This window comes from Montipora capricornis, chromosome 2 (assembly GCF_036669925.1).
Source record: "Montipora capricornis isolate CH-2021 chromosome 2, ASM3666992v2, whole genome shotgun sequence".
Taxonomy (NCBI): domain Eukaryota; kingdom Metazoa; phylum Cnidaria; class Anthozoa; order Scleractinia; family Acroporidae; genus Montipora; species Montipora capricornis.
The window spans coordinates 9,714,757-9,724,756 of record NC_090884.1 but is presented as its reverse complement, the minus strand read 5'-3'; positions in this window follow the sequence as shown (position 1 = coordinate 9,724,756).

The window sequence follows — 10,000 nt, the reverse complement described above, 5'->3', positions numbered from 1 at the left end:
TTCCATAAATATCCACTGCCATTCTGCTGCGTGCAGTTGAATGCATAACCAGGTTGGATCCAAAGATAATGGAACTAAAGTTGTGTTTTGTTACAGTTTGCAGGGGATCAACGGCCATCACTTTTTTGACAGGCATTGTTCTTGTGTCACTAAAGCGTTAAGCCTTCCACTGCACTTTTCAGAATTGATACCAAAATATCGTTCAAAATCATCCTTGAATTTACTTTTAGGCCTTTCAGTCTTTTTCAACGCTGTAGAGCCACAAAATCTACACAAGTTTTCCATTTTTTTTTTCCTGTGGGCATCAGCATCCGCCATCTCAACGCCTAGGTTTGTAGGAGTAAATCAATCAAATATGGGCGCCATTATTAACAGCACATCGCAAATCAAAATACCCCCTTGCACATTTTTAATAGATCGTGCACAACAGCAAAAACACGTGAAAAGTCAAGTAAAAGACTTGAAGATATCGACATTTTTTTTGCAAATGCTGGAAAAATCTACAAGTGCCTTTAATCTAACGACAAAGTGGAAAACGTACCTGACTTTGGGATCAAATTTCATGCACTGTCCCACTTTACAGTTAACATTTCCAACCGTTCAACCCGCTCTGCCACCGCCATCTTTTACAAAGGCGAAGAATGTTCCTTTGTTGTCCATATCGAATAGAATTTTGGGTAGATAACCCAACTAGTTCCGAACAAAAAACGAATAAAGTGAAGTGTATACAGAATCCTCCGATTTCTGCAACGGCCGCCATGTTGTGACGTAACACGGTTATCAAAATTGATAACAATCCTGGACTGACAAAGACCCCCCCCTCAACTTACTTGAGAAATCTAATGTAGTGCCCCCCCCCATCCTTTCCATTATTTTAACTTAAGGCCCCCCTCCTGATAATTATTGCACAGTCCCTAAATCATAACATATCATATAATATATCTTTATTTACCCTCGGATTTTTATAGTAGCTTGGTGTAGCTAATATCTCCGAGCATTTACCCTCCCAACCATGATACACCACAGAAGACAGACCACAACACCGGGAACTACATGCCCTACTCTTTACGACAAGTGTGCGTGTTCTTTCACGTCCCACAGGATTATGAACATTGACGGGTTGTGAGACGGGACCTCCGGCTTATCGTCCTTATTCGAGAGGACTAGAGAGTAGATTTGCAGATGTAATTACAAATGCAGCACTTTCTCCTCAGTTATTTAAAGACCCTGAGTGAATACATTTAATATACACTAATGAGTGAATAATATACATTAATGAGTGAATACATTTAATATAATATAATATAATATAATATACGTAAATTATGTGTAGTCAAGATGTGTTTCGAGAACACAAAGTTACATAAATACTTCAATCGCAAAATTACGGTCCAGAGTCGGACGTTCCAGTTTATTCCACGAGAATTAACATTCCATCGCCGAGTTATGCGATCAAACAACCAATATTTCCTATGGGTCCAAACGCATAGCGATTTCTGGTGAAAAATACATGAACATTACCTAGATATGTCTGGGCTTCTGATACCTTGAGAAAACTTTAAGCTCTCGGCAAGGTAGTTGATAAGGACAGGAGTACACAACGGAACCGCTCGACAAAAAAATCGCTCTGCAAGCAAAAATCGAGCTGGCTGGGAAGTCAAACCTTTTATATTTAACTCGCTGGGAATTTGTAAAACGTCTTTTTCTTGCTGGGAAGATATTATCTAACAATGGACGTCATGAGTTGTCCCGGCAACCAGATTTCACACATGTTAACGCCTGCCGTCACACCGAACTTTGATGTCTCAAGATTTCCATTAGCAAGAAAGTATTAATTTGTCTGTGCGATACCGCAAAGCATAACTCGCGCTACGAGGTCCTGTAAAATATAGAACTTTGTACTTTCACGCCTTTTTTGTTAAAAACATTGTAGCCCCAAAAAGCCAAGGACATTAGGCGGTGTTAGTTGGACGTATTTTCCAAACAGTCTACTGTGGCGAACAATCCAGAGGTAAGCAAATGTTACGTTAAATGTCAGAATCAAACGCTAATAAAAAAAAAGCTCGAAAGTTAATTATCCTGCGATAACCCTGGTTGTAGACGTGTTTTGGAAGGTTTCTAAATTGGCGTTGCAAAACCCTGTGGATATGCTGTAGTAATCATTCAGTATGATATTTTAAATGAGCTAGATATTTTAAATTAGCCAGCCCTTTTGATTAAGTACTATAAATTTTAGCTTATATAGGTTGTAAAATACAAAGTCCGAAAGGACGAGAGCTGCGTGTATTTGTAATCAGTCGGCACACCCATGTGTTACAGCTGTAATTCAAATTCATCTGGAGATACAAGTATCTCGATGTCCTAAATTTCCGTCAGCTACTTATTTTAAGTCAGCCAGCGGGTAGACGATAGTTTTGTCGGCCATCCAAATCCACAATGACGCAAATTTCCAACGGTAGTTATTCCATAGGGCCATAGTGCAGCCCGACCGCTTTTGGCACTGATGACTTTATTTCGTTCACAGGTTATGATTCAGTTCATTACGTGAAAGAAAAGTAAATAAATAAGATATTGAAAAGTAGCATCCACTTCAACGTGATTAATTTGCTTTATGGTTACCCGACTGAAAAAAATAGTGGTTGAAGAAAAAAAAATACAATCTGGAATGTTCGTGAAACGGACGACTGGAGAGTTTTATTCAGTTTCTGCGTTATTTCCCATGCCAGCACCTTGAGACGCCTTCAAACTTTTCTGGAAACTGTCAAACCCTGCTCACAGACAGGACGAAGGTATGATGAATTAAACAAAGTTTTATATATGTTTTCAGTGTTTTAACACGGTGCTATGACTAATCATTGTATTGCAATTTGGTTGACCTAGCATTAGTGCTGATGGCGACAATCCAGTCTCTACAGGGGTATTTAAAAACCATTGCCTGGCATTAGCTGGCACGTTCCAATTCTCTATGAAGTTATTTTAAAACAGCTAGGAGACCGAGGTGTTATAGCGATACCGCATAAAAAGTCACGGGGCCCGCGACTTCTTTTCGGGTATTTAGGTTTAAAAAAAAGTTTAATTGTACAGCTCATTCCGTTAGACAGCGACACATTTCCTATGTACGTGATCTGGTTGATCTTTGTCATGATTTGATGACTGCACAAACTTTGCAGTCATTCGGGGAAGATTAGATTTGTTTTAAGGGATATTTTGCAAGACATATGATTTCTCTCTTAAACTTTACAGCACTGACTGTGCCAGTGTCAGGAATTCGCAAAGCCTGGCCAAAACCCATCTTCCCCAAAAAATATAATCGAATGAAATCTGACTAATTAAATTGTCGGATTGAAAAATAAACTAGAACGCAATGAGGGACATTCAACGCAAAAATATCTGTTCGTGAGTGTCAACAGTCTAAGATTTTTGGATTTTACGTTGCGGCAAAATTAAAAGCAGTACATTTCTTCAATGAAAATCACAACCAGGGACAAAGAGTCCCTTGTGTCTTCGCACTTTTTGACGGTAAAGAAGGAAGAAAGAAATTCTGCCCCTTGAATTATTTCCCGCATGCGCCTCATATAAAACTTAGTACTTCATCTGCTCAAAAGGGCGTTCACTCGGTCCTGGAAAAACCCTTAATCATCTTCGTGTGCAGATAATAGTTAAAATCAAAGTTGTTTGTTTTTAGTAGTTTTTTTAGGGTAGAGAAGGTCTTAGCCCAATAGGAAGATTTAAGAATTAAAAAATTCGGCGTGAAATTCCGTTCTACCTTTAAATATATTTAGCTAGAGCGATTTTCAATTGAGTGTCGTAAAACCAAAACCAGAGTAATTACTTTGGCCAATCAAAAAGGACGGAGACAATCCAGCAAACCAATCAAAACTCGAAGTAATTACACGTAGCCGACACAAAGCGCGGGAAAATGTGCACGCGCGAGCCACGATTGGTTTTGGTTTCACTTCTGATTGGTTGAAAAAATGGCGCGAGAACTTTGAACCAATCACTGAGTGAAGTAATTATAAACCTAATTACTTTCGACACTCAATTGAAAACCGCTCTACTCTGTGTAACAATATAACAGTTCAATTTCTCTTCTACGCGGTGGACATCTGTTGCCTTCACCATGCACTAAATTTGTATCTTATGTGCCTTTGCGGGTTTTCTGGAATCCCCTCGACGGCATTTCTACTCTTCCAATACGTAGCTAATATAGAATGGAACAAAAATCCATCAATGCACAAGTCTCGTTGTAGGTGAATTTGAACCATGTGTCGGAATATCTAAAATGTGTTAATCGTTTATTACCATTTGGTATCCGAGACAGTGTTGCTATCCATTAGTGGCGCGAGCAGGAGGGAGTTACTGGCATTAAGTGTTGCTCTGACTTAATCGCCCTGTTTCACCTCAATACACTTTGAATCTCAGAAATTGCGAGGATTTCGTTCCAACTTGTTCGTCTTTCCCCTGACAAGGTCCTGTCCGGCGCCATAAAAACACATACCAATTACTCTTACTCGTTTGCCAGGGATGGTGTTTATTTCTTCCTTGATATTTATTTGAACATGCTCAGGTGAATACTGCATTTTGGCTCGATCCTCTGAGTATGCTCAACTGTATCGTTGAACATGTAGGAGGATAAGTTCTGTTCTTATTGCATGCAAAACGCATGTGATAAGGTCTGATAATATTCACAGCATGCACCCCTACCTACTTCCCCTCGAAAAAAAAAAGTGATTTCAAAAAACAGAAAAAGCTTGTTTGTGTTTTTGGAAGTAGAGTCCGAAAGAGGTTACTTTTATTGTCATCGTCAGCGCTTCTCTCGCTCGCCGGCTGTTTGCTGAACTTTCTTGGGAAAAAATCAAGTGCAAAAATTTCTCTTCTCCCAGGGTACCGCTCTGATTGATTTTGCAGTCGGAAAATAAAAATTAATTAAAACTGTCAGCAATGAAACTGACCAGAGTGCACTTCAAGAAACATCTCGCATCCAAAATAACCTCGGAAGGAAAGGTTTTGTTTGTTTGAATGCACAGTCGGTGATTGAGACAAAGGGATGGTTTCAATTTTAAAACGTTGTGGCCGTGTTTAAAGAATGCTTTTTCAGGTCGCTCAGCGAGTGGTAGCCGCAAATTGCTTGCTTGTTCCATTGCCGGACGGTCAGTGTGCTACATAACTACATTTACTCCTGGTTCCTGGTTTGATCGAATCACTACCCATCACTCAATGGAGAATTTAACCGCTGTTCTGGGGAATAATGAGTTAAAATAACCCCGTTGTCACATACAGGAGAGGAAGATCTGTAAGACAAACGCTTGTGATGGCTAAACGATCCCTTGAATGAAGACTAACGAAGATGAATTATCACGGAGATGTCTCTGTGCACTTCTGGCTACCCTCAATAATTAGGCATTAGCTGTAAATGAGCGAAACGAAGAGATAAATGAAGGAAATATATTTCCGAAGAACCTTCACTGTAGAACGGTGCACTTGCATCTAACAAAAAACGGTTTTTTGTCAGGTTAAACAAACAGTGTATGTTGCAAATTGTGAATTGGACTGTCGCAGACAGACGTTTCCAGAAACGTTCAAAGAAATGTCACACTTTTAGTGTGAGTTACACTGGTCAATTAAAGCATGAAAAATTCCTCAATTCTTCTCGACATGGATCTGCAGAACAATCCACAGTTCTGTAAATTGTTTATTGACAATCCCCACGGTTTTCGACATCAGCACCTACACCGCTTATCAAAATAATCGAAGGTTTTGGGAAGACTTATTACCAGGACTGTAGCATCAATCTTATATTTTGAGCTGTTAGATGTTTTGTTTGCAGGTTTTATGTGTCTTGGCCGCTATCCAAGATGTCACAGCAAGATGGGATGACGTTTGTAGTGATTAATCAGCGTATATAACAATTACTATTGATAAACTCTAATTTTTTATAAAAACCTTTCTTATAAGAACGTTGAAGGTAAGATTAACCGAAATTTTAAGAAATTTTCTCAGGTTGTTCATTCTCAATGCTTAAGGTTTGAAGCCAAATTTAGCCAGAGTTGGTTGGCGCGACATCTTGCACGTGGCATCAGAGCAAGTCGCGCAAATTATGTGACAAGCAACTTGATAAGCAAGCACTTTGATAGGTTTCCTGGTCACGTCCGTATTAAGAAGATATAACAAATTTCAGTCTAAAGCTCCAAAATTAGACGTTCTTATTTTTTATTAGACATTTTTTAGACATTGCCAGAGAATTCGAGATGCAGGACTGCAATGTACAAATTGCCTAATTATTTTGTCCTTGTTGCCGTGGTTGCCGACGCCAACTAATGTGAGCCCTGCTTGCATCAGGTCCTGACGACCACACATCCAGTGAGAGACACAATAATTGCGATTTGTATTATTCAGTTTCGTTCATCAATTAGAGGTCGAAATGCTGTTTTCTTAGACATTGCCGGATAATACGAGATGCAGGACTGCAGTGTACAAATTGCCTAACTATTTTGTCCTTGTTGCCGTGGTTGTCGACGCCAACTAATGTGAGCCCTGCTTGCATCCGGTCTTGACGACCACACCTCCAGTGAGAGACACAATAATTGCGATTTGTATTATTCAGTTTCGTTCATCAATTAGAGGTCGAAATGCTCTTTAACTAGACATTGCCGGATAATACGAGATGCAGGACTGCAGTGTACAAATTGCCTAACTATTTTGTCCTTGTTGCCGTGGTTGGCGACGCCAACTATTGTGAGCCCTGCTTGCATCCGGTCTTGACGACCACACCTCCAGTGACAGACACAATAATTGCAGTTTGTATTCTGATTCAGTTTCGTTCATCAATTAGAAGTCGAATCCCTGACATGTAACTGAATGTTTTTGAGACTATCGTGGGAGAATTTGAGATAAACTTGTAATATGCAAATTGACAGTGTGAAATAATAATTGCCATTTGTTAGCCCTGTGTCCGTTTCTCAGTTGTGTTTGAGGAAAAGTTGTTAGCAATTTACATATGTAATTATTTTTTCACTTCACAACACTTACTTCACGATTCTCTCCGCTACGTTCATTTTTTTTAGTTTTCATTGTACGGTTTTGATTCTGACGGATTTCATTGGAGTATTGAAAAATGAAATTTAGTTGAAGTTGCATTTTACATCAAGTAGTTAAGCACGCTCAACTATAGGTAAGTAAACTATGTTAGCGTGAAGTCATTGAATAACGTTCACAATCCATGTTTCGCACGGCCATCTGTCATGTTCTTTGATCATTAAAGTTGGAAACAATACCCTGGCTGGGAAAAGCCGGGGAACCATAAAAAGTGCTGGGAAAATTGATATAGAATCCGTTTTCTGGCTGGGAAAACGATGATGAACATGAATCCTGGCTGGCATCTTTTCAGTAGTACATTCATAGCTTGCTGGCCGTGAAGAATGCATATTTTTTTCCCACGGAAGTTAAATATTAATCAAAAACGTCTTCTCGACCACTAAGCAAGCGTTTTGGTTACTAACAGGTCAATTCTAAAAATTGTGTCGTTGGGTACTCCTGTAAGGACAACATGAACATACACACATGATTAATTAAGGGAAGAAAATAAGGATCACTTTAAAGGAATAGAAATTTCAAATAAAAGAGTAAACAAAGATTAGAGAAGTATTGGCAATCAACCATCCTGGTGAGCCAAAATAGACTGCACATTGTTAGCCGCATAATTAACTACGTTTTCCTTAATGGTACTCAATCATAGTAGTGTTCTGAGCTTGAACAAACAAATGGCTTCGGTTCAATCAATCAATCAACTTTATTTAGAGAGGGTGACACATGACGGTATGAACTGATAAACTAGTGGGCCTCTGCAATGCTAAATTTCTACGAGTAATTGCGTTCGACAGCACTCAGTTCTAATGCAGAATGAACTGAGATTTTGGGGGAAACTGGTCGATTTTGAGACTCCGAATTGTGCCCCCCACAGAATACAGCACGGGCAAATACGAATGACATTGCGTTGAGCTGTGTTTCACAGCGACGCATTTGTTGAATTTGCAGAGAAAAAATTTTCTCCGATTAGATCCAAGAAATCGAAATCCAGTCCGGATTTTCTTTTAGTAATTTTTTCCATTTTGCTCGGCAAAAGATGACGAATAAGGAGTGAGCTAAATTTGATCTGAAGACACGAGGACTAATTAGTGACGGCCTTGTGCGATCATACAAGTCTCTGATTGATAGATGACTTTCCAGCTAAGACACTGATAATGCTTTCCTTATTTCCGAGTTTAGTGGATGATTTATCAAGCCTTCAAGTAATTAACTTTAATTATGCAAATAAAACCTTTTTCCCGTAGTTTGTCAACCGCAAATTCTTTTATTCCCCTGGGTCTCCCGACCTGAGTGCATTGCCTCAAGCTTTCAAGGAATTAACGTGCAAATATACAAATAAACTTTGTTTTCGTAGGATATTGTGCTTCGAATATTTTGTGGTTGCAATTAATGAAGCCGGTGAAATTTAATTATTAGCATCTGAGAGAAAACAGTCGTGTCGGGAGACCCAGGGGAATAAAAGAATTTGTGGTTGACAAACTACAGGAAAAAGTTTTATTTGCATAATTAATGTTAATTCCTTGAAGGCTTGATAAATACAGTTACGATAGCGAACAGCCTTCTACGTACAAAGTCCTATTAACTAATGCACAAACGTTTGTTCACTACGGCTTTCATTCTCCCATCTTTCAACGCTTTCCGGCTTGTCAACAGGAAGAAGGCGTCGCTGTGATTGGACGACACGACGCAATGCAGTCACGTCGTGAGACCCAGGGGAATAACTTGAAATCTAATTATTATACATATTTACTGGGTTGCCCTATGGGAAACCCAGTCGGAAAATAGGTAGATTTCCGTTTTAGTATTTTTTTCCGTGTCGGTAAAAGTCTTGCCTGTTACTCCCCTGGTGAGTGGTGTCTTTGTGCATAGAGCCTTCTGCGCGTATTTTCTTAGGATCGAGAGGGTAGTGGAACTGCGTAGATTTCTCTGGTGAACACAGTAGAATCACTAACTTAGTCTGCAATGGCGTCGAAAGTCATGCAACGCGAATGGCGTTTTAGTGGATCCTTAAACAAAATATACCCTTATGGAGCTCAATAATAGAAAATCAGTTGGATAAACTAGGCATGAATCTCAAAAGCGACGAGTACTGGACTTCGACAACAATCTATCGCCCGTCGAGACGAAATCAAAGTCAGCAGTATTTACCTGAAGTACATGGTAATTTGACACAATTGAGTTTCTTGTCTTCATAGGAAGAGGTTTTCGCCTCTAAGAGCAAATATGTTGTTTGTTTCAATAAAATTTTCGCTGGAAAGGGATTCTGTGGTATTTTCTGCCTTTGTGAATTATGATATCATGTTGTGTATTGAATTTTCGAGCTTAAGGTTGAAATGTGATATGGCAGAAGTTTTTTAGTATTGCTCTGTAAGCAGGAAGGGTTCACAGACCTGTTGGAAGCGTGCTTGAGTTTCAACAAAATGAGCCCCAAAATCAGTGAAAACTTGTGACGCAGATGAATAATAAAGTAGCTGCTATTTCCAAAATGATGGAATTACCTGGTGATAAATAACGTCGTACGCGTCTTGGAGAGTAAATTTTGACTTTGCATAAATAAGAGTTGGGCGATTGTGATCTTTGTTTTGACTTCGCTCATTTCATTGTCAAACTTTATAACACTTGACAGAAAAAGAAACTTACAAAAACCCGGTATCTTGCCATCATTTGACACAGATGCTTCACTGTTTGGCGTGTAAACATGCAGCGGTAACTTAATCACGGCGCCCGCTGAATTCCGGCCATGTCACTTTCGATTTTGCAATTTACTTGAACGTAGCAAAAATCTCCCAAAATGTTTGTCGCTGATCGTAACTTTTTATATTCTATATTCACGGTTCAAAATTAATGTTGTTTCCATGTCGTAAATATTTTATTCTCGATCGACCGTCCGGGAAACTTCCTTCTGCTCTTTCTT